This window comes from Pimephales promelas, chromosome 15 (genome assembly GCF_988280905.1).
Source record: "Pimephales promelas chromosome 15, fPimPro1.hap1.1, whole genome shotgun sequence".
In the NCBI taxonomy this organism is placed as follows: Eukaryota; Metazoa; Chordata; class Actinopteri; order Cypriniformes; family Leuciscidae; genus Pimephales; species Pimephales promelas.
In genome coordinates, this window is record NC_142783.1 from 28,531,629 (window position 1) to 28,558,268 (window position 26,640).

The 26,640-nt window shown below is 38.0% G+C and overlaps 2 protein-coding genes across 2 annotated transcripts in view; both read right to left on the minus strand.

Moving 5' to 3' along the window:
* The window catches only part of rnf144aa (ring finger protein 144aa), a 451,897-nt gene extending 433,620 nt beyond the window's left edge, over positions 1-18,277 (minus strand). The window contains exon 1 of the mRNA XM_089120489.1: positions 18,129-18,277. The gene's annotated coding sequence lies outside the window, so the exon portion shown is untranslated. The remainder of the gene's footprint in view (positions 1-18,128) is intronic.
* The window catches only part of dcdc2c (doublecortin domain containing 2C), a 98,021-nt gene that overhangs the window by 5,382 nt on the left and 65,999 nt on the right, over positions 1-26,640 (minus strand).

Sequence of the window (26,640 nt, forward strand, 5' to 3'; positions counted from 1 at the left end):
GTTAAATCCAATCACGTCCATCAAGCTACATTCGGGAAATGTTTATTCTCTAGTGTTTTTGCTTTATTTGACACGGTGCATGAGAGTCACAGGAACGTATCGGGGGCATGGCAAAAGTCTAGTTGCAGGTAGGGCTCAAACTTGCATTACCTGAATGTGCACCAAAGCTCAACACGTCAAGAAAATGTGATCTCTTGAGCACTTAACATAAATAAAAAATAAATAAAATAAACTTTTCTTTTAAATCCTTGCTTATCTGGCTTATGCTCCCCGTGCAATGTCTGAACTTTGTATTTTTAGCACTTCTTGCATTGTTTTTGCCCCTTCACGATGACTCGCTTGGTTTAGTGCTCAGTTGTAAGTCGCTTTGGATAAAAGCATCTGCTAAATGACTAAATGTAAATGTAAATGTGGATCTATCATCCCGTGGCTCTCATAGAAGCCTTTTAGAAAGGAGTCATTTAAATTATCTTTAAAAAAGCCACAGACTTAAGACATAAGGCCCATTCACACCAAGAATGATAACTACAAAGACAGTTATAACGATAACTATATTGGCATCCACACTAGTGGATGCTTAAGCTCTTTAAAGCAGGATGGATTCTGATTGGCTGTCAATGTTTTGAAAGTCAATGGAAAAAAAATGTCCCGAAAATGATTCCACTGAACTTTTTAAAACTTATCATTATCTTTATAGTTATCGTTCTTGGTGTGAATCCTAAAGACTATATCCACAAGTTTCCGAGGGGCGCTCCTGTAAAAAATAAAGTGGGTGAAACTTCCGGTGACGCGGCGGAAGTAGCATTCCAATGGTATTTTGTGTGTTATTTAGCGAAGAGGCTAGCTGTTTTTCGAAGAATTATTTTACTATTTAAAGACGCAAATCTTTATGAGAGATGTCGTTACGAAGCTCAGGGACAACATGTGCTGTTCGCGGTTGTATGTATAACCGGAGTAAACTAATTCAGTGGCTTAAACGTGATTGTTTTGAAGATAAGCTGAAAACGAAATCAGAGTGATCCTGCAGAGCCCGTCTCTGATCCTGCCAACGACTGTAGTTTCCATCACCTCCCAAAAGACGACGAATCTTCCTGTGTACATTTGTTTAAATTCTTAATATTCTATAAACTCTATCAGCATGTGATTGGCTGTTCGCTACTGATGTTACACCTAAACTCAGGATCAAAGCCTGTGTTGACAGAATACCAAATGTGCCAGTTAATGTTATTCAAGTAGCACATTCATTTATAATTTTGAATAAACTCCGACCAAAGCACAATGACTAAGTGTGTATTTTTCATTTTAAATGTTTGCCAGCTCGCACAACTGTCTGTCACCATGCCTTGATGAGTACTGATTATTAATAATGTTATTATAATACTCCCAATCAACTACTGCGGAGGGTAAAGGTACTGTTATTTCACCCTTTTAAATTTCGTTGAGGTTGTGTTCCCACATCGTTAGCTAGTTTGGATCGCTATAACTTGAATGACTGTCAACTGTTGAATGAACAAGTGTCAAGCATGTCAAATCGTGCTTTGTATACTTCCAACCGGAAGTCGCGCCCACTTTTGACGCAAGGCCTCATGGGGCGTAGGAAACTTGTGGATACCTTTAGCGTCAAGGGTACCCTGAAACGTCGGATGTTGACGTACTGTATGGTCAAAAGCATCAGTTATATGACGTCTTGATTTCTGAAGGATCATGTGACACTGAAAACTTGAGTAATGATGCTGAAAATTCAGCTTTACCACCACATTATGTAAAAATATATAAAAAATAACAATAAATGTTGACGTATTCTGCAAAGAAACAAAATCCTGCTGCATAGGAAAAACAACCTGATATCTTAGAGAACTAGATGTAAGCCCTTCAAACTCTTCAAGGCTTTTTCTTAGGCATTGATGCCGTTACATGCCAAAAAAATGAGAGATATCCCTTTGAGGTCACACCAGGTGAACAAGCTCAGTGAATTCAGAGCTCTCGCTGTGTGCAAAGCACAACTGAGCATTTTCGTCTCATCAGGTGTGCGATTTGGGATTCAGGTCATGGCGTGCATTCCCAGATGTGTGCTTTGAGTGACAGATCAGAACAGCGACATTCAGTGAAACAAGCGTTTAAACACACACGCCACGGTCTCAAGCTCTGCTGATTAAAGGAAATATTTTGGGAAGAGCTCTCCTTCCAAAATGTGTAACTCGGGGTTTATCTTGCCCGCAATTGCTTTGACAAACAATATGCATTCTGTATCGCCTGCTGTATTCCATCCTTGCAGAATCCAGGCAATTTTGGTGAGAGAAGGCAAAAACACAGGCCGATTTTCATCTCTGCATTTTCTATTGCCACTTTATGGTGATATCAGTGATAACGTAGCAATATAGCTGCCTCCCGAGAAGCTACAAAAGCAGCTTTTACAGGGGGTGGGAAGGGGGTATTTTCACTTGTAATTGGGGTAGCTTTCATCTTGGCTGACAAGAGGAGCAGTAAGAAAGGGAGAGAACCAAGTGGGAGCTATCACTTCCCCTATTTCCTGGCCCCAGACAAAGCCAGCCAACCCACTGAAGATGATATATTTCTGATCAAAGAGCTAGAGAGTTGTCAGCAGCCCCGGCTAGCTCAGCAACCTGATTGCTCCTGGATAGATTTGTCCCTTTGATCAGAGAATATTCTGACTGCAGGCACTGTTTATGCACTGAGACCAGAAGAGGTGGAGGAGGGGAGAGAAGAATCCAACATTATGAGGCGAGAGGAACCGATCGCACAAGAGAGCGAGCGCACGCTTAAGGGTACTTTGCCTAGGGATTGCGTCTGGCTTATATTTGTTATAATTAGTTTCAGCTAATTAGATAATGCTATCTAACACATCCTCGGTCCAGAGCACAATTCTCAGTTATTTTTTCATCCTTCAGCACTTTCCGTCCCCGGTCAGCATATTGCTGCTGTAAAACACAGAGTATTGCAAGTCATACAAGTTTGAACCATGTGATCAGCACATAAGCTATGGCAGTTCATTTTTATAATGTCAGATAGAGGAATTAAATACTGAAAACAACAATGAACAGATTAGCCAATGTTGGAAAGAAGGACAAAAAAAGAGCGTCTTACTAGTTATACACAGCCGATAAATATGTCGATATTTGGCAGATTTAATGGATGTAGATAATACACAATAATGCACAAATATTATTTTTTTTAGTGAATTAAGTCTATATAATATATAGCCTATATAATGCGAGCTTAGCATCAACTCTCTGCATATGAGATAAATGTAAACTTCTCCAATGTAAACTTCTAATTCTAATTCCAGTTCCGTTTTATACATTTAATAAGCAACCAACACCATAATATTTGTGTACAGTACCAAAGTTTGGGGTTTATGGAAGCTTGTTTTCGCCGAATGAAAAATATAAAACGTAATTGCGACTTTTTATCTCACAATTCTGACTTTTTTTCTCACAATTACGAGTTTACTTCTCGCAATTCTGACTTTATTTTTTAGAATTGCGAGTTATAAAGTCAGAATTGCGTAATATAAAGTCGCAATTGTGTGTTATAAAGTCAGAATTGTGAGTTATAAAGTCAGAATTGCGAGATCTAAAGTCAGAATTGCGAGATGTAAAGTCAGAATTGCAAGTTAAAGTCAGAATTGCGAGATCTAAAGTCAGAATTGCGAGATCTAAAGTCAGAATTGCGAGATATAAAGTCAGAATTGCGTGATATGCAAAGACAGACCGAGTTCACGTCTGTTGCAACTGTTGGTCTATAAAACATCCCAAATAAAGACTATGGAGTCTCAAGAAGAAAGTTAATATCAGGATGCAGACAGGATTTTATACTTGTCAACTTTCATTATTGGTAGCTTGATACTATTTTCAGCATCATGGCATGCTAGCAATGAAGACGGTGATTATGTAAGCCCTGCTTAGCATATGTGACGGCTAGATTTGGGTCAAACAGTGATGCAGAATCCAGGTCATTTCTGACAGCTGAAGAAAACCGAACTCATCTGTACAGTTGTAATGATGTATTTATGACTCGGAAGGGATCTGGGTAGAGGGGGCCGAGCACAAACCTCTCAGTAATGACAGATTACTTCCACTAGTGTGTGTGTGTGTGTGTGCATTTCATAGTCCTCTCAGCCTCTGTTGTTTCTTCTCTGCTTTACCTGCCAGCCAAACCTTTCATATCCTTGTGAAGGGGGGGTTAAATGTTGCATTATTAATATACGAATCACTCTTCAGAAAAGAAAACATGTATGATTTACCCACAGGGCAGTTCTCAAACGGCTGGTCTATGTTTCAAAGGACTACACAGTCTTCAATACAGGGACATTTTGTACAGGGATTTATAGTCCTTTTTTGTTCTGATTGATATGTCGAGTCTTTGATGAAAAAACGATCTGATGGGAGCTAGTTTCCCACAAAACATACACAGGATGCAGGCTGATATATGACTGAACAATACATTAGGGTCATAAGGGTATCCTGATTAAAATAATTATGTGCAGGGGTCATTGATAAATAAGAGTGTCCATACAAATTAGGGATGGGCAACGATTAATCGCAATTAATCGCATCCATAATAAAAGTTTGTGTTTACATAATATATGTTTGTGTAGTGTGTATAATTAATTTGTATATATAAATACCCACACATGCATGTATATATTTAAGAAATATGTGCATGTATTTTATATATATTTATTCACAATTAATATTATATAAATATAAATATTTGATATATTAATAAAACATTTTTCTTAAATATATGTGTGCATGTGTGGGTATTTATATACAAATTAATTATACACACTACACACACATATATTATGTAAACAAACTTTTATTTTGGATGTGATTAATCGCGATTAATCGTTGCCCATCCCTAATACAAATCGAATAATAATAGATGACATTTTTGCATGTTGGTTTCATATTGTTAAGAGCAACCATTTGCGCCGAGTCGAAGTGCTCCCAAGCACTTGCTGTGGTATTTCACCATACAATATACAATATATGGTTGAATTGGATGGCCGAAGGTCAGCAGCAAAGACATTGGTTAATAAAGTGAGATTAAATAAAGTATATATTAACATTCATTATTGCTGGTTTGTGTAATATTCTGAGTTTTGAGGAATACTGAATCAGGTTTTGTGCAAGTGAGATAAGTAAATGCATGCTCACATTTATTGTAGAACTGCAATAATGATCATGTTTAGATACATGTGGACAGGAGAGGGGTCAAAAAGTAACTTGTGTCACTTATTTAAGAAAATAACTCAGATTTTTTGTTGTACATTTAAAAGTATTGAGTCACGTTACTAGTTACTTGAAAAAAAGTAATCTGATTACATAAGTTTGACTTCACATACAAAAGTTTTTCCAAATATTAATACGTTGAAAGTAGATAAAATGTTTTATCCAATATAACATGTAACATTATTATTTTTGTATGAATTGCATTTATGCATTATTGAATAAATAGGTCCACAAAAAAAAAAATATCATCATGTCATAAAGTCAATGGTATACTATGTTATGATTTTCATATTTTTGTTTTCATTGCGATTCAAACACTTTTGCATCTTTATTATACATTAACACTGAGAGTTACAATCTTAGCTTTCTCACAAATATTACAGTATAGCTCCAATCATTCACCAGAAACATCACAGAGCATTATTTAACAAGTTTGCAGTGTCAACACTTTTTATTTCACTTCATTTCTCTCATAGGCCTCAACTCCGCATGTCCTTTTTTGACAAATTATTTCCTCTTTGGCATTTACACCAAGGCAATTCATTCTTAACATTTCAAATTTGCATGTAATGTACGTATCAGAATGGCCAAGGCCCAACCCGTCACATATGGCTTTTGTTCGCAAGTGTCAACAAGGGAAATGTTACCGAAAGCATCCGACTCCTCTCCAGCTAATCAAAGCCAATCAAAAGTTGTACGGCACCATGTCTGTCTGTGAAACCTGACATTTCTTGGTGAAGAAACACATTTAATAACACCCTGTCTTCTGTTCGAGCTGTGTAAAGTTTAATGAGCACCTTTTGTGGCAGGATATGAATAATGTATTCATTACCCCACTTTAAAGCATACATGCCGCATGTGTCTTGAAAACGGACAGGAGTCGCAGTGATGGACTGGTGAAATTAAAAGCCTGAGGGGGAGGAGAAAAGTTAAAGGCTCCACATTACGGTCGATTGTGTCACCACGTCGGTTCCAATATAAGTGGGAAGATGGAAAAGATGTCCACCCACCCCCCCTCAAGCCAAGTCAATCCACACCAAAGATGTTCGTTTACGGGCAAAACGAATGCACTGAAGGGTGAAGCCACAGCAGAGATATAGAGTTTCCCAAGGCACAGGAAAATGCTTCCAAAGGATTCTGTCCGGCCAAATGTTCTCAAAATGAACCGATTTACTATTAAAGGAATAGTCCACTCAAAACTATTTTATCCTGACCATGTCCGTACTAATATGTTTTTAGTTGAAAAATACTCATGTTTTCCTTAAAAAAAAAATCACCATATTCAAAAATGGATATAAACAATCATTGGTTTACTGTTTTTTTTAACTATTCAAACTCTGCGACTATTAAATATTTGGTATGATATGAATGTGTGTCGTATGAATGTAATCTGGGAGAACATCAGCCATGTTGGTTTTGTCATGTGACCTACAGCATGTGTTGCGTCTCTTCACTGTCATTCACATCTCTTGCATGGCCTCATGGGATAAAGTGAGTAAAGTGTCCATCAGATGCACACTTCTTGCAATAAATTAGTAGGTAATTTGGGAACTTTTCACCTACTGTTTTATGAATTCTATGAATCCTATTATTTCACAATTTTCACCTACTATGTAGTAAGCAAGTAGTCCAAATCTACATATTTCGATCACGCACCTATGCAGGAGTGAGATTATACAAACAATGTGGACATGATTTTAAACAATTTAGGCAATATTGATTCATATTTTCCATTATTTTGGATCTGATTTGTTGTGTTTGTATGTTGAAGACATCATGGTGATAATTAGGAACTGGGATTCTATATATGACCAGTCACAATATGCCAATGTCCTTGATGTTTAAAAGTTTCTGTTTAAAGTGTTTGTGTTGGAGGTGAACAGCACTCCAGTGTGGAAGAGATGCATAAATATAGCAAATCCAAATGTATTGATGTGGCTTTAAGTGGCTTTACCCTCATGTTACCCTATCAATCTGTATGCTATTATATTTTCCAAGGGAAAAAAAAATACTTTTCACATAAAAAAAAAACTATAAAACCCAATAAAAATACATATATTTTTAAAAATACAAATAATATTTACTTTTGTCTTTAAAAACACTAATAATTTAATTAACACTTATGATACTAAATGTATCATCAAAAAGAATATCTATTTTTGAAATGGAAGAACACATGAAAATAATTGGGCATATTCGAATTTTTCCACAGAAAAAAATAATTTACTCTAAAGGTTAAGTAAAGAACAGGATATAAATTTTCAAATCACCTGGGCTGGCCCTTTAAAATGATGTGACAGACTATGTAACTGCAGGAAGATGGTGTACTGTATCCTATGCTAATGAATAATGTACCTTTAGAGAAAAGCCAAGTAAACTACAAGGGGGATAAAAAAATCCAGAAATTGCTTATGTAATACAAATAACCCAGTGACAATGTGCAACCTAAATTTCATAAAAGCCACAGTATATATTACCTGTAAGGTAATATGCTGATGCCTTCTTTTATGACCTTAAAAAAAGCAAACATAAATAACACAGATAACTTCACACCACAGTCATCTCTCTCCCTTCATTTTGATCCAGCAAACCTGCATCATACACCACGGCCCCTCGCCCCTTTGATCATGTATAAGTGCAGCACTTCCCCCTTCAAATACATCCCTCCCTCCTCACACATGGCTCACCGAAGCCGTCTGTCATCCAGCCCTGTAACCGCCTGCACTGCTCACTAAATTAGATATCTCCTGAGCAAGTCCTTCTGCTCGCCTGAGCCTCATTGAGGAGATTGGTGGGCCTCTATCTTCTGAAAGATCTTCCCCCTGTTGAATAAGCAATGCGGTGTCCTTCTGGCCTGCCCAGGGCAACCCTCATCCACGTTGTCCTCCGCTCCCCACCCCCAACAGATTGCCTTCCCAGCCTACGCTCAGTCAACGCAGCCACGCTGATGCACAAAGAGTGGATGGGCTTAGCTGCCGGGTGATGGATGCATTTTCATGGCCATCTCTGTTATCTCTCTCAAACAGGTCCCTGACTTCATTCTGTTCCTTTTTCTGCCCCTTCTAGATTCTCTCCGCCCCCAAGCCTTTTCTTTTGCCCCATTTTCTGAAGGTCAATCATTAATACAACCGTGCATTAGTGCTGACCTCGTGAACCTCAAACTCGAATATTGAGCATTCGAACCCTTGTTTCAGGCTTTCTCAGCTTAGGCTATATGCAGGACCCCAACTCTTCAAGGTCAAGTACTGAATGACCTGGACCCCAAATAATGCGGAGGCGCCCCCACTCATCATTGTCTCCATGGACACGGTTCAGCAAGGCCCCATGTGCTGATTGGTTATGCGGTGCATCTTCAAGTAAATCAATGAGCTTCACTCAGGAAAAACCATGAAAATCTATGTCACTAACACTTGGGGCCCTACTGCTTTTCACTCTTTCATCTATTTTAATCTATTTCAAAGCGGAGAAAAACATGCACATTTTCTAAAAGATACAAGCACAAATGGTAAAATTTAAGATTATAAAAAACTGTAAAACTGGCCAACTAAACTGGATGTTCACAATAACAGGAAAAATTAAACATTTAAAAAAATGTATTCATATTTTATACAGTTTTGTTTAGGCATACATTAAAAAAAAAACATTGTGGTGTAACGATTATAAATATCATTACATTATTGGGGAGTCGCACCACATGGCATTGTATAACCTTGCCTTGTTAAATTACAGATATCTGAAATAAAGAGACCAACTCATTTTGTTGGTGGCACCACATGACTTGGCTAAGGCAAATGGTTGTTACACCAGGACGGTTACAGTATCACCCTGATATTATGCCAAAATATAAAATACCTTTAAATTCAGAAATTTAAAACATGCTAATCAAAGAGGTATATTCAAGTCATTGAATGCATGAATTGCATTTTAATTTCCTTCTCTGTGGGCCATGAGATTTCACGTAGTGATATTGCGCAGCACGTTAAACGTGGCCGACGCTGGTCATGTGTGATGCGTGCATAGGCATCAGTTTAGTTTGAAATGTGCTGGGGACAGAGACGTATTCGGAAAGCCATTTTCAAAAGTGCTGGGTACAATGATGCATTCATTCTTTTTTCTCTTTCGAGTAGGTCATGTTTTGAAAGACGATGTCCTGTAGCTTCCTGATGTACATAAATAAAAATGAGCACAAAGATGTGATGTCCGACCAAAAATGTGTTGGTACTTTGGGTGTAATTGTTCGTACAATGAGAACTAATATGTTGTTAGTATATATTAGTGAGTATATGGAGTATATACGCCCTTTCTTTCATATGTACAGTGATGGTCCAGTGGTAGAATTTTTGCCTAGCGTGTCGAGACTCGGGAGGTTCGGGGTTCTAATCCGCACTCGAGTAGTTTTATTTTCCCCTCATCAAAACCAATTATGTTTATCAGTGGTTGAATTGCTATAATGTTTATCAGTGGTTGTATATGTTTTGATGAGGGAAAAAAAATATACGAGAGCGGATTAGAACCCAGAGAAACAGGGACACGTTTGTGAGATTTTTTTTTTTTATTATTTCACCGGAACGAATCTCCACAACGGATTGAAGCGCGTTTCCGAGAGAAGACAACACATTTCAGTGCTAGATCGCCTGTTATTTAACAAACAAATGAAACGAATGCTGTTAACTGCCGCGAGATGTTTCAAAAGTGGTGGGGACAAAATCGACCCTGGCAAAAAGTGGTGGGGACATGTCCCACCCGTCCCCCCCGTAAATGACGCCTATGGATGCGTGTGATGTACAACCTAGAATCTTTGCGCAGTTTCACTTCGAGGCCAACAGAGAAGGAAATGAATAGTTGAATAAAGTCATTTTTTTTTATTTTTTTTTTGCACGCAAAAAGTCGTCGCTTGATAAACTGAAGGTTGAGCCGTTGTAGTCAATTGGACTATTTTATCTATGTCTTTCATAACTTTTGAGCCGGCCAGTTCCGATCCCTTTAGAAGCCTATGGAGGAGTGATCCAGCTCTCAGATTTATCAAAAATATCTTAATTTGTGTTCCGAAGATGAACAAAAGTCTTAAGGGGTTGGAACAACATGAGGGTGAGTATTTACCGACAGAATTTTTATTTTAGGATGAACAAACCCTTTAACGATCTTACTATCAAGAATTATGCCACATAACTATTTTCACAGTATTGGCGACATTTTGTTTAACGTGTCTTTATTCATTACTATGAATAAATACATTGGATTCTTAATTAGTTAACCAAAAGAAACTTCACAGTATATTGTGTCCTACAAAGAAATAAGGTCCTGGGGGCTTTCAGTGTAGTGCCATCACAACCAAAGACTCAGACCATACCATAACGCGTTAATTCTTGACAAGCTTCTTCATCACCAGCAATGGTGTTTGGCCCCAAACAAAACCCTCCTTCATTCCTGCCTCTCACAGCTCTGGAGTTTCACCAGAGCCTTGATGTATCACATATCTCTTGTGTTTTTCCTGCATGGCTGTGTCTGAGAGCCAAGGGTCAAAGGGTGAAATAAAGCAGAAGCTATTTAAAGTCTGACAGGGCCTTGAAAGTCAGAACTCGCTGCTGTCCCTGCAGCCATCCACAGAGGCCCCGTCCAACAAAGGTGAGGTTTGTTACAAACTCAAAAAAAAAAGAAGGGGGAAAAAGATGCATGAGAGAGGATTATTGGGGTTCTCTTGACCCTTTAAGCCCCTGGAGAAGAAAATGTTTAAAATTTTTAACAGCTGGACAAGTCTTCACACACAAGGGAGTACGTGTAAGCGTCTGGCGTGCTCTACAAACACACGAATAACATGAGTATTACTGCAGTGTGCAGGCCATCGACATGCTCACAACATATACAGATCATAAATCACTTCTTTGGATCACGCATCATTTATGATAATCAATATCAGCAAAACGAAAAAAGAAAAAAAAAACACGGACACCATGCATGCATACAGAGACTGATCTTAAACAGATTAAATCTATATGCCATGTTAAATCGTTTAAACTGGAGTCCAAGGCAAGATTTGCAATATTGCTTGAAGCAGCATTTTTTCCCCCCAATTGAAAGATAGGCTATTTTTCATTTACAGCAGGAGATCGAGAAATGTAGGCTGTGCGCTGTTTGCTAAACAGATCATCAAATCTTGTAAAGCCTGCTTAATATTTAAAGTCCTGGCTATCCAAGCTAATGGCACAGGGCAGGAATAAGCTATTATAAAGTCAATAGTTTTATTAAGACAAATGATGGCATGGAGAAGAGGTTATTCTGATTAGTGTGGTTCATGCTTTTTATAGGAGCGGATGTACAATCACCTTTTATATCAGAAGAGTTAGTGTGCATTTCAACTCATTTCTCAATTTTAGTGATGTTGAATTTACAAACCAATCTCTTTTTTCCTTTTCTTTTTTTAAATCAGTTCCAAACAAGTGAAAACTTGTCAATGTATTTTGATGTATAGTAATCAATTGGGTCTGCGTAATGATTCAAAATGTTGAACTAGTTAAAACAAACTCTCTAAACAAATTTATTTGAATTGGAGGCTTTGTTTGAAATTAAATAGCTTACTTTGTGCTGGATGCTGTACAGTGTATACTGTATATATACTGCCTACTATATTAACTCTTTCCCCGGCATTGATTGAATTTTCTATCATTTATGAGACAACGCTTCGCCGTCATTGACGGAATTTTCCAGCTTTCCATGTTTTCATTGTTATATGGTAGGGGGTGCTATAGACGCTTTCAGCAGTGACAACATAAACAAACGGTACTGCGCATGTGCATTAATCTGGCCCAAACTTAACCTCCGGCAGACAATCCATAACAAGTAAATAATCTTAGTATTAGGTGGTATTTCTTGGCAGTCAAAGAAAAGAAATGTTACTTGGCCAAACTGAAATGTGACCCTACCAGACCCGTTGAACAAAAATTGGAGACAAGAACTGTAAAGCAGTAAAACTGCATTCAGACAAATGATGTGACTTTTAAATACATTAAATTAGTATTTTTACTGTTTTGTGAGTCCATACAAGCCTGAATAGCATGAATAACCCAGCTGCCTCTCTTACAGTGAGTAAGCTTCATACTGTAGACTAAACAGCACATTAGCATCTCCAAAATCTTATGATGATGTAGGCGTTAATTGCTTTGACGCCCTAAATCTGGGAATAATCCTTATTAAACTCAACTTGCATGTGATTTAAAGAGCACACAAGCACATCTGGCTCACATCAGAGGTCATCATCTACCAGAATAGCAACCGGCTGCTAAAACATGGGCTGTTGCTTGAGCAATTCAACAGCAATCTACAACACTAAAGATCAACATTCATTCTTGGAGAATGCATATTTAAATCAAAGGTTAATTGATTTATACACAATTATGATTTCATCTACTGAATAGAGAAAAGCTTTATCTATAGAGAGAAAGATGTCACATGGCAATATCCAAAGGAAACGCTTCCACTGGACCATCTACTATTGTCTTGCTCCTCTTTATTTTTGTCATTTTCCGCAACAAAATTTATGCAGGCCGAGTCTTGGAGGGCAATTCCAAATCTTCAAAACAACAGGCCCCTTTCAACTTTGGTCTTTTCCCTCTAAAACACACGCTCGCATGCACTCTGACACATTGACAGGCAGGCGGCAGGAGTCAATGCTGAGGTTGACCTCCATGGCCAGTGGTTTGGTTCACTGAGTGTGAGGCTCCACAACAAAGAGCAGTGAACACAGCTGGCCTGACCTTCCGTACCTCTCCACTTCATACAGTATCTGGCCAACCAAGCGGGCAACATGAAAACAGATCAAATGGCCACAGACCAACCCACTTTCACTTGCATGAGCTTTAATTGAGGAATGGGCTACCTGATGTACTCTAAGAGTATATTTAACAATGTACGAAAACATTTTTCCATTGCATTTATGAAATGTTTTGTATAGAGACAACAACATTGTTGAAACAATCCCCATTCACACGGATCTACGAAAAAGACTAAAAACACTGTATTATGCATGTGCCTGTGCACATTCGCACTCGCATAGCGGCAAATTCACAAAACAACAGCAAGAGGTGGAATCAGTAGATTTGGAGGCATAAAGGTTTCCCTTTAATTGCAATTCTACAGAACAAATCATCTCTCGATTGATTGAGTGTTTCTTTGACGGGTCTTTTTCAAACTCTTATCAAGTGGGCCTTCCTTGAGAGCCGCATCTTTGCTGGTTAGAGAAAATCCACTTTAAGTATGGACAGGAATTCCTACTCCTTTCTGTCAAAGCTCTTAGTGTCAACACAAGCTTAAAGGGATACTCCACTTTTTTTGGAAATAGGCTCATTTTACCACTCCCTCGGAGTTAAACAGTTGGGTTTTACCGTTTTCGAATGTATTCAGCCGATTTTTTGATATTTAGAAGAACATCAGTAAGCAGACAGTATCTGGTCTCATTGACTTACAGTACATAGTATATTTTTTTTTCCTACTATGCAAGTCAATGAGACCAGAAACTGTCTGCTTACTGACATTCTTCTAAATATTAAAAAAAAAAAATCGGCTGAATGGATTCGAAAGCGGTAGAACTTAATTGTTTAACTCTGGGGGAGTGGTAAAATGAGCCTATTTCCAAAAAAAAAGTGGAGTATCCCTTTAAAAGCAGCCCAAACTGCTTTTTGTGTTCAGAGCCTGTGGTACTGTAGGTCATCGGAAACTTTATCAACTTCAAGGATGTTAGCATTTGCTATGCTAGGTAATGTTGATGATTTCAAACATGAACAGTAGCATGATAACTAGCTCTTTCATTGTGCATCCACCACTTTTGTCAGTGGCCCATTTATTATGTCCATAACTACTTTAAGGATGAGTATTCAGAATTCTGATTTTTGTCAGACCAGATTGAATAGACAAAATCTGCCACGGTGCACCAAAGTAGACGGTGGAAATAATATGAAATTTGCCAAATACAAAATAATAAAGGTCTGTGGTTCTCTTATCAGAAAATGCTAAGATCCCCTTAAGAAGCCTAATTATATTATCAAAAAAAAATACACACTTCACATTCAATCCATATCTTCAGAAGCCCATAATTTCCTTATGAGAAATATTTTAAAATAATATGAAATTTTGATACAATGATGCCGCAAATAATAATAATGATGATGACTTCATAATTTATACTAAAACAGTGTTTTCAAAAAGCAACTTGCGCTATATTTTGTGTTTCTGGATCCACTGATGCTTGATTTCGCGGCCCACATCTGCATGGTCCGTCAGTTCTCTGACGGCCTGTGTGAGGTGGATGAAAACCATGACCAAATAAACTGACAGAGCCAAACCTTTACCTCCATTCACCTGCTTTCCTCTCAGCCTGAACCCTACAGCCTCTCTCCCGGGTGTCTCTGTTTCAGTGCCAGAGCATTTGTATCAAATCACCTAATACGGACTAGACCTCACAGACAAACTCTCTTGTACTGTCATTTGCTTGGATTCAGACCAGCGCCCATATGACTGGATAGAAAGAGAAATGAAATCTGCAGCCATCTCCCAATACATGTAACTTCTGCACTAAAGTCCATTTGGGAATCTAACTTCTAGGTAAGGCTGCACGATTAATCCATCAGCAGATTAACCAATCCAATCGAAATTGCAGCACGGCTTAGTGCAATTATCAAGCGGCAAAGGCTGTGATTTAATTAAATAGTTTAATGAATTAATTAATGTAGTTTTCTGACAAAGAATGTTTGGAAATGAAGAAATTTAGATAAATATTAGCATTGTAATTTTACTGCAGTCATTTTTACAATAAAAATATCTTTCTTGTTCTGTTTTAACCTTTTATTGGGTAAAATCATTAGTTATTATAATTGGCCCAACTGTACAGCCCTAACAAGCACAGCAAGCCATAGAATAATAATCCTAATTCTTTTTTCTTCTTACTTCTAAGCCGGTGTCATTTCAGAAATGTAGTTGTAGAAAGAGAAAAAGATAGAGCAGCTAGTCTCTTTATTTATTTTTCACAGACGACATCGAGTTTGTTTCTCAGAGATACTCAACTCAATAGAGAAAGAATGAGACTACTGTTTGTATTCCTAAATTTAAAATGGCACTTCAATTATAGCAACTTAATGTCTGTAACATATGCGACGACATGCCTTAATACCTCTCCGCAACATCTAGTGTCATTACAGCCGATTCAGCTGCATACGACCCAGTTTACTGCTCAGCCTGCTGTTTTGTAGCATTTCAACCATTCAATTATGCTAATGCGAAGGTGCTGGTGCACAATGCTGAAAACATATCATTATTTAAGCCAACTTGGGTAAAGAGCACTACTCCTGGATCAGAGAAACGAATGTCATTTCTCTGACGTAATGAACAAAATGCTCAGGGAACATAGGGTGCTTAGTTTGGAGTAGTTTGAAAGCCTCTTGTACACCAAGTGCACGCATTCACTGTGGGGTTTTATAATGAGTTCCTCTCCTTTTTTGCTCATTCTGAAGGCACAAATAGGCACTGAATGCGGGCGAAATTGCTCTGGCAGGAGCCGATCCAGCTCTTGCCTTTCGTTCATTATTTGTTTCAGATCAGAGAGAGATGTGGAGAGTCTATAGATCACAGTGTAAGCTCTACATATGCGTCCCTCTATCTCCAAGGCACACAGACGCAGAGAGAGAGCGCAATTTACTAAGGCTGCTCTGAAGGATCAACATCACTTCAAAGAGGCCCTGGCTGAGTGCGCTGCCGCGTACACCAATGTGGGTCTTGTAAGTGTGGGTAAACACGAGGAGATCACAAGCCTTCTAATAGCAGCCTGGATCTGAAGAGGTCCCCACCTTCTGCCTGCCTTTTAAATGTCTTACGAGCTCGAGACACTGAAAGCCTTTGCTCTCATGTACATGACGCACTTATATGCGACATTACTCTGAGTGCGGGCGAAATGTACGTGGGAATCACTGATAATGCATTTTGATATCAATACAGTATGGCTTATCAGGAGATGAGTCGGGATCGTTTTTTGACATAAATATACTGTACACATACATAACCATTCAAATGATTGAGGTGAGTAAGATTATTTTTTTTACTATACAATGATAAACAGTGACGGTAAAGACTCGATGCTGTTGCAGAAGTTAGTTTGCAAGTTTATATAAATACTGTTCTTTTGATCGTTCTATACATCAAAGAATCCTGAAAAATCACATTTTCCATAAACATATTAAGCAGCACTGTTTTCAACACTGATAATAGTAAGAAACAGTGTTGTAGTCGAGACCACCTCACTCGAGTCCGAGTCGACACCGAGACCAGAGAGAGTCGAGTCCGAGTCAAGACCGAGTCCATAGAGAGTCGAGTCCGAGTCGAGTCCGAGACCAGAGACGGTCGAGTCCGAGTCGAGACCGAGACCAGTTTTTTACTGAATTTACTTAGAGTTTAAAAAATATGATCAGTTTAGGGTAAAAAGGCCACATAGTAGGTGGTGTTAAAAGTCATTTTATTACAATTTGTCATGCGCAGTTGCGCACTAGAAAATCACCAATCACTGGGCGTGTCAATCAATTTAAAGAATTATTTTATTAACATACATTAATAATCATGAAAAATATTTTGAATTGAACTCGAGTGGACTCGGGAATAATTTCGAGTCCTAAAAGAAAAAATGTTCGAGTACGAGTCAATTCCGAGTCCAAATGGACACGAGTCCATGACAAGACCAAGACCATTAAAATGTGGTCTCGAGACCGAGTCCGAGACGAGTCCGAGTCTCGAGTACTACAACACTGGTAAGAAATGTAAGAGACAAAATAAGAAAAAAAATAGATTTGAAAAAGAAAACAGTTTGAATTGCAGTAATATTTCACAATATAACCATTTTACTGTATTTTAGATCATTCTTGCTGAGAAATAAGTTTGGAGTAGAAAGTTTTGGTCAATTGTCTGTGTATATATAGTGTATATACACTCAAGTAATGTATTTACTAGGGCTGTGAAACGATTAATCGCGATTAATCGCATCCAAAATAAAAGTTTTTGTTTACATAATATATGTGAGTGTAGTGTGTATAATTATTTTGTATATATAAATACACACACATGCTTGTATTTGTGTGTATTTAAGAAAAATGTGTTATTAATATATCAAATATTTATATTTATGTATAATATACATTTTGTATAAATATATATAAAGTATATATGCAAACATTTCTTAAATATATACATGCATATGTGTGTATTTATATATATAAAATAATTATACACACTACACAAACATATACTGTATTATGTAAACACAAACTTTTATTTTGGATGCGATTAATCGCGATTAATCGTTTCACAGCCCAAGTATTTACCATACACATATGGTTTATTCAATTAAGGCCTACATTTCTTTCATGGCGGTATTAATTTTACAATCTAACATCACTATTTCTACAGTCTAGTTATGTAACTAAATAAAAAATTACAATCATATAGATTTCTCTTCTTTAGTTTTCAATTGTGTGGGAGTCCGACCCTTGTCTTGTAAGCTGCTGTACCTTTGAAAAAGGTCTATTTTCAACAAAATATTTTCAAATTAGTTTGGGCAAGTCTACCACATTAGGAAGGAAAGTGATTTATTCACTGATTACCTTAACAAACAGTGGCTTAGGTGCATATATGCTGTGAAATACAACCCTTTCTGAGACTGATAGCCTTGGATGTCATGTTTCTTTCAAGCCATGCCACCAGATACACTTGACTTCCCCAAAAATCCCTGAGAGGAAGTGTAGTAAATAAACCCCTGATTTAAAGCCAAACATCCACAACATTGCAGTTAAGAGATGAATTCAGCACATCCAGCAAAAATAATGATCTTATAGCACTTGCCTTGTGTTTCTTGTGTTATGCTGATTTGGGAAATCCTGATATGCTGATGCTCTCAGTTGTACTATAACCTTGTAAGAATCCAAAATGAGATGAACAACAACAGGCCTCAGAGTGTGGGTGGCAAAGTATTCCTCCATTGCAGACATCATGGTTCTTAATCTCAACACCTAAAGACTCAGGAACACTGACATCTGTTGGCTCAGAGGTTTAACTACATGTGCTTAGGACAAACACTTTTATGTGACATAAAAAATGGATAAATACATAAAAGCTTCTTCCTATTCAATACATTCAAATTTACATTGCATTTTGTCTTCTGTTTTTTTTTTTTTTTTTTTTTTTTTTTGGGGGGGGGTATCATATTATTATTATTATTAAAATATTATATATATATATATATATATATATATATATATATATATATATATATGAAGAGTTCAGATGCAAAAGCCTCTAAATGCCATTTGAAATTTTCTTCTTTAATGATGATTTTTATCAAACTTGTATGTTTAAGTTAAGTAATTTCACTTAAATAACAGTTAATAGGTAATTATCATTGCCATTTAAGTGAATTTACTGAACTTAAATATACAAGTTTGTTAAAAATCATCATTAAAGAAGAAAATTTCAAATGGCATTTAGAGGCTTATATATATATATCCTCCAGAAACTTCGGTAATTTGGCAGAATATTTTATATTCAAATAAAAAATGTGATTTTATCTATGCCAGCAAAAGGATGACTGAAGTATAGGGACAAATAAGAAGTACACAAAGGATAACTAAATAAGAGTCTTCTAATAAGAGTGCATCCTCAGGCAAAGTAAATAAACACTGCAGATGGGGCATTCAGAAAAGGGAGAAAAGGGAGCGCTGACAATTAAAGGTTTGTCAGAAGTTTGCTTCATTGACATTGATCTCCATCTGTGGGCTTTTTACACCAGTGGCTGGAAGTGAAGCACTAAAGCCATGGTCGCTCTTGAACATGACACCATCTATCCCTCCCTCCCAGCTGTGAGTGCCCCTCAGAGCGGGTACTGTGGCGCTGGCAAAACCCCCACCAGATGTTCCAGCTCTCCGGGGACTGATGGCAGGGCCTCCGATGAGGATAAGCAAATTGCCATTAGAGTCATTACGGCAAACGGGGCTTCATTTCCAAAGGCAGGTCACAAAGTTTGCGCTACGCTTTGTCTCGCATGCCCAGAGTGGGCGTTGATGGATTTGTTGCCCGTGAAAACAGAAGGCCAAAATGTCCTCCGCTGCTGCGCTGGACTCACTGTGATACCGTATAGGGCTGAGGCCGCTCTGAACACAAACAAAGCATTGTGGGCCAGGCATGCGAGCATGTGTGATTGTATTTTTCACTCACTCGATTGGCTCACAGTGTAGTAACAGGCATAACATTTACATTTATTCATTTAGCTGGCGCTTTTATCCAAAGCGACTTACAATTGCTATAAATGTCAGAGGTCGCACGCCTCTGGAGCAACTAGGGGTTAAGTGTCTTGCTCAGGTGTCTCACAGTAGATTCGAACCCGGGTCTCTCACACCAAAGGCATGTGTCTTATCCACTGCGCCATCACCATCCCTACACAAAAATACTGGAAAAAAGAGACATGCACTAGGATTTGGCTAATATGACAATAGAAGGCAGCATTATGTTGCTGCCTACAGGACTTATTGGAACAGCTTTCAAGTGTATTGTCACATTTGCATCGCAAAGGTGGGACAGAGGTGCTTCTGATGTGATAAGCCTGTTTAATGCTGCTCAGAGGTGGCATAAATTCATTTCCACAATTGTAACTGTATACTTTGATTTTAGGGCATAAGAGGGATCAGATCAGTCATAATTTAGTGTGGCTTTTATGCAGCATTGCATCCTTACACTGAATTTTGAGCTGGCGTAGCCTTAACCGTGTAAAGTGTCTTAAAATACTGTCTAGGCAGGCAGCTCACAAGGTTTCGGAAGATAGCTGATGTTTGTCGACTCACCTCTGAGCCCCACACACATACTTTCTTTCTCTGAACACTTTGATCTGTCTCTTTTTTTTAAGCAGTTTGTGGTTGGTTGAAAAAAAAAAAAAAAGGTTTTTGTTTGTGTGTGTTTGGGGTCGGGAAGCATAAATCTCAACTTTGTTTGGTGTTATCAGCGCAACTCCACTTTTGTCCTTCCCCGCTCCATCACTCTGCAATCTCTGCATTTATTATCAAAGCAGAGCCGATAAGAACAAACACAGAGCAGTTTGTCGCCACCTGAGACGGTTTCCATTGGAGGAGATGAGAGGAATACTTATCTTGTGGGGTAGATGAGATAAAAAAGAGAATATTCCTCGAGGAGATCAATAATGGTTATTCAGTCCAGAGCTCCACCATTGAAAGCATTGTGACGCTGTCCCAAGCCACTGCTGGGATATTGATTTCAATTTATTTTTAACTTAGTGATGGATATGGGACAAGCTGATAGAAAGGTATTGGTTGGATAATTACTAACATCTATTAATTGGAGGACGAGATGGAGCACTCAGTTTTTATTTAGCATAACAGCAAATGCAGACAGACTAGTCAATATGATGCAATTTAGCCGCTCTCGCAGAAGTCCGTTGGATTAAAGCAGATAAGATCCATTTACTTTCTAAAAAGGCTAGAAGTAAAAATCAGAACCTGCTGCTATTTAGTCATAGCTCATTATGATAATGAGTAGCCTATAGGCTACACTCTAAAAAATGCTGGGTTGTTTTAACCCAATTTTGGGTCAAATATGGACAAACCCGAAATGTTGGGTTAAAAATGTAATGTAAAAATTTAACCCAACGGCTGGGTTAGTCCATATTTGACCCAAAGTTGGGTTAAAACAACCCAGCATTTTTTAGAGTGTATGTATACACATTAACACTATTCAAAAGTTTGGGGTCAGTACGATTATTTTAATGGTTTTGAAACAAGTCTCTAATTCTCATACATTATATGCGTCAAATGCGTCAATATAACTTGCACTGTTATGAGTAGGTTTAGGTCTGGGGTAGGGTCTGCATTTCATATTGACGCTAAAGGATGCCAGTCACCTTGGGTTCTGCGTGTTATATTGACGCTAAAGGGTGCCGTGTGCGTAGTATTTCGACGAAATGTCATATGAGGATGAGAATGCGTTGAATAATCACATTGAAAGAGATATTGAGTAAATGAAGATCTTTTTTTTTTTAAGATTCTCGATTTTCTTGTTTACGGATTTATTTTAGGATAAATGAAATCCCATGTATCTACTGCAGAATCCCATTCCATGCACGGCGGATTAACCATTTGTTTGATGTTTTTGTGATGTATTTGGGCAGGTGAGTAGAGGAGCAGCAACAGATGGTGTTTATGAAGATAATCACCGACAGCCTCATCTGAATGCATGTCAGACCAACACTTGCCTTTTGTGGGGAGAGAAACGGGTAACCATGACTGCTTTGACTGCGGTACATCAGGGACTTGGATAATCACTCCACCCCCAGCATCATTTTGCAACAGCCAGATAGACAGAGAAAAGCAATCGAGGAGCGACCGACTCTTGAACGCAAGCATACAGTCGAGCCATTAAATTTAGATGGTAAGGATCTGCCCTTCAGGAGTGTAACTATCAAACACCTGCCTGTCATGCAACTAATCTCCTCGCCTCATTGGCTTTGCTCGGCGGTTAATAATTCAGTAACTGAAAGATTAATTGTTGCTCATTCAATTAACTTAGCCTCTTTTTTGTAGTTTTATCATTCTAGTAAATGCAAATGCGCTCCATGACTGAGGGGCACAATGCACTCCATGCTGAGTTCAGCGCAGTCTGTCACACACACACGTTCCTTGCCGTACTGGTGACAGAACAATAAGTTCATGAATTGTTGAATTATTTACATACATTATTTCTTAAAAGCGGTGATGCATTTCCTACCACTTGTGTTTTCACACTACTTTCCACTAAACTTTCAACGACACAATGAAGATCACATGAGCATAATATAGCATACATATTTTTTTTTTATATTCCCTCAAGTCAAGTTTATTGGTTCAATTTTAATTCGGTTGGGTGCTGTTGTGAACATTTTGATTTTGCAAACACTATATATACACACAGTCTTTTATGATGATCAGCTAAATGCCAAAGAACCCAATTCAATACATAAATAAAAGATAAAAACATTAGGTTGAATCTTACAAAAACAATGCCTCGGTCACATTTCACCACAAAAATCAAAAGACAAAGATTTGCACAATTATAGTTGCATGAACAAAAAGAATGTCTATTTTTAGGACCTTTTTTTTTTCGTTGTGACATTTTACATAATTATGGATGTTTCCCCTCAAATTCCCTATACTGTAATGTGTCCTTTTATTTATTTATTTTTTTATTTAATTCCAATTATTCTTAATGGTGATTCTCATTAGATTCAATTCATTGTAATACATTTATGTTTATATATGATTAAAATTTAATTGAATCTGCATAGATTGGCACTAGCAGTACAAACGAATATAAGCAAGATGTTTACATTTTTATTTAATTTTTCCTTCTTTTTTTACATTGGGATAAAATGTATTCAGGTTTGTATTAATTAATGTTATTGAACATTATACTTAAGAATTTGTGTTCTTTTTTATATAGGATTGATAAAGACTAATTGTAATGCGTGTTTTTATATATTTATTTATTTAATTCCCATTATTCTTAATGGTACTTCTCATTAGATTCAATTTACTGCAATTATTGCAAAAAGTAATGCAATTATTTTTATATTAAATGTGATTTGATTAAATCTGCATAAATCAACAGATATTACAACAGTGTTTATAGATATATTGAAAAAGACACATTGAAAAAAGATTGTAATATGATTGTAACACACGTTGTGTTCATCGAGGTACTGTATGTTTAAGTATGCCTTGTTCATATTCAGTCCCCTAGGAATAAAGTATGCATGTTTACGATGACCTGTCAACAACACATCAGTGGCCTTTTCTGCTACCAGACAACACCCCGGGAGTTACAAGAGCAAACTTCATTTTCTTACACAGTTTGACAGCATAATCACTTGATTGAAGAAAATCTCACTTCACTGTGGGAGATGCATAAAATAAAGCATCACGGTCCTGTTTCCTCCCCCTCACCTATGCAGAGGCAACTCTGTGCAGCCGGAGCGTGGAGGTTTTTTAGGTTTTGTTTTTTCGCTTTGGGTATTAAGTTCCAAATTCTATCCAGCTGGAGAGGGGAAACCAACTCATCTACCTCCCTTGGTTCCCCCTAAATAACATTAAAAATATCCCACACCACTCCCTGCCTTCCACTCCACACGCTATTCAAGGTTTAAGTAATCGTCCATCCTGGACGCTAGAAAAGATTTGGAGGTCATTCGACTAGTGCGGCTCTCATAGAGAGTGAAAGAGCGAATGAAAGGAAGAGGGGGAACGAGAAAGCACGGGAAAACAAGGGGATAGATTGCAGGCAGGCAGGTGCAATCCACACACATACGAGGTGGCGATTAGGGAGTGTGGGGCCCTGTGTGGGGCGAGGGGAACATCTGTGCCTATACCAGCCCACACAAAAGAGGTGGAGGGCCTCTCCACTCTCTCCATTCCCCAAAACCAGCCAGGCCTTCTCCAAATAGGCCAGTCTCAATCACACAGACTAATTTAGAGCACTCGGCCCCACAGCTCATTAGCATATGAAAAACTGCAAGGCAGAGTGCATCATGGGTATAATACACAACATTTGACTATACGTATATGCAGGCATGTGTTCACTGAGTGCTGTGTAAATGTTAGTGTGTTTTATCGAGCCCGTTCTCATCCCAAGGCGTCATATACGACGCTTTTGCCAAAGCGTAGACATCAAACGCACATGGTACCCTTTAGCGTCAAATGAGACGCAGATATACAGTATGTGGGGTAGAAGGCGCCTCCTAGTGGTCTAACCCAAACCCTACCCCATACATAAACCTACCACAACCGAAGCGTCTCATTTGACGCTAAAGAGTGCCATGCGCGTTGGATGTCTACGCTTTGGCAAAAGTGTCGTATATGACGCCTTGGGATGAGAATGCGTTGGTTTTATCATATTGTTACTTGCCACTGCAGTCACAAGAAGCTATGTGTTACCAGTCTGTTCTCAAGTAAATGCGTCTCTAAAACACGCATTGTGTATTGTCGTGTAATTTCAACGCATTCTTATCCTAGGGCGTCATATAGTGATGCTTTTGAAGTTTCGTCTAAATCCAACGCACATGGCACCCTTTAGCGTCAATATAACACGCACAGAGCTCTGTTCGGTATTGGGTAGGTTTAGATCTGGGGTAGGGTTAGGGTTAGACCTCTAGGAGGCGCCTTCTGGCCCATATATATCTGTGTCTCATATTGACGCTAAAGGGTGCCATGTGCGTTGAATGTAGACGAAATGTCAAAAGCGTCAATATATGATGCCTTGGGATGAGAACGGGCTGGTAATTTATACGTGAAAATGAGTTTTTACGTGCTTATGGGACGCAGTTTTCGCGTGCATTTGATATGCAGTTCACCCCACACCACCAACCAACCACGTCTACCCAAACGTATAATACACACGCACCCCACACCACTACTAAACCTACCCAAACCAACCCATGCGTATACTATGCACATAAAAAACTCACTTTAGCGTATAAATTACACGATACACATGCGTGCTATGAAGACGCATTTAGTGTGATCGGGTTGAGTAATTTTACCATATTTAAGAAAAAAGGGGTTTCACATTGTGCAGTAGAATGGGAAAAAAAACACTGTAAATTATTAGCTCTCAACAGATTCAAGTATGTTCACTGTTTTGGTTTTGTAAGATCTTCATCACTTCCTGTTTAAATGAGACAAAAACTAGAAAAAAACACAATGCCAACTTCTTTGAGCAACACATACTTGGCCTAGATGTTTTGTTCCTGAATGAAGTGTTTTTGAACAAATTGTTGAGTGAATGGTTCAAATAGCTCTCTTAATTAGGCAGTCACATGTCGCCACCTACTGGTGTAACCTGCAAAAAGAACCACTGAAACTCAGTAATGCAAACACTGACAGTCAGAGACAGAGTTAAGGAAAGAGTGAAAAGTCCCAGTGCTGTAGGATTAGTCAATGACGCTTGTACAATCAGATTCAAAGACCGGAGCTAAGTGTTATGTGTGTATGTACAGACATTTTATGTATGTTATATATGTACGCATGTATGGATGGATGGATAGACTGATGTATGCATGTACAGTATGTATGTATACATGTATGTATGGATGGATGCATGTACAGTATTTATGTATATATGTATGGATGGACTGATGTTTGCATGTATACAGAATGTATGTATGTATGTATGTATGTATGGATGGATGGATACCTTCAATATTATATTAAATTAAAGTGATTTATATTAAATTATTCTGGGATTTAATGGTTTATGGTGTGTTGGATTTGGATGTGAATCTGATTTAAAACAAGGGTCCCTTGTGGAAAACATTGGGAAACAGATAGGTCTTATAATCAGTGCTGATGTAACCTATGCAGTCTAGTAATTCTTTTGACACTGAGGTAGATATGTGTAGACATAGCAATGCATTATGCATAAATCTATGGTAATGCGTTTCAAAAAAAGAAATGTTTACATGGATAGAGGATTAATTATCTTCTTTATGTGGCCTCAACAGCATGAAATACCAAAGTTACTAAAACATTTAAATGGCTCTTCCAAACTACTGACACCAGAGCACAATGACAAACATGTCAGGAGAAACAAGCCTTTATCATAAAACTTATATACATGAATGCATTCATACATGTACCTAGTCAGAAAAGACTAGAAAAGATAAAACTGTAAAGATGCTATCTCAATGAGAAAACAATGTATTTTTGTATACTTGTTTCCAGATAAGGCTAAAGTGATAACTATTTGGTCTTCCAGGACTTAAATAATATTAACCAAGATACTGAGATTGCATCATGTTTTAACTGACATAATATTTGTGTGAGAGACAGTGAGGCATGCTTACCTGTTGCTAAGCTAACATAATGCTAAACTGTTAATGAGCTAAAGCTATAATAATCTCTCACCATATTGACATTTCCTCTTTTCTTTGTCCGTTGGCGTGATGAAAACATATCTCACAAACACACTGTTATGACCCCAGATCTCCCCCATCAAATTCATAGTGGGTTTCTGTTACCGTCTTTTATTTTCTCTCGCTCGCTCCTGAAATGCGTATGTGTGTTCTTCAAAATATCGATATAAGCTGGTCCTAATCCTTCCACTCTGGCGGCTTCAATGACAGAGGCACACCATCAGATAAGAGGTCAATGAACTGAAGCCGCCATCCCTTCATTCTGAATGAATGGGGTGCAGAGAGAGTGCACCTTCAGCATGGGCTACACTGCTCTGCTCATAATGAAAACCTAATGCCTTTTGGATCCTACGGCTGAATCTTATGGGAATATTGAGCCATGATATTGTCTAGTGACATATACTGCTACAT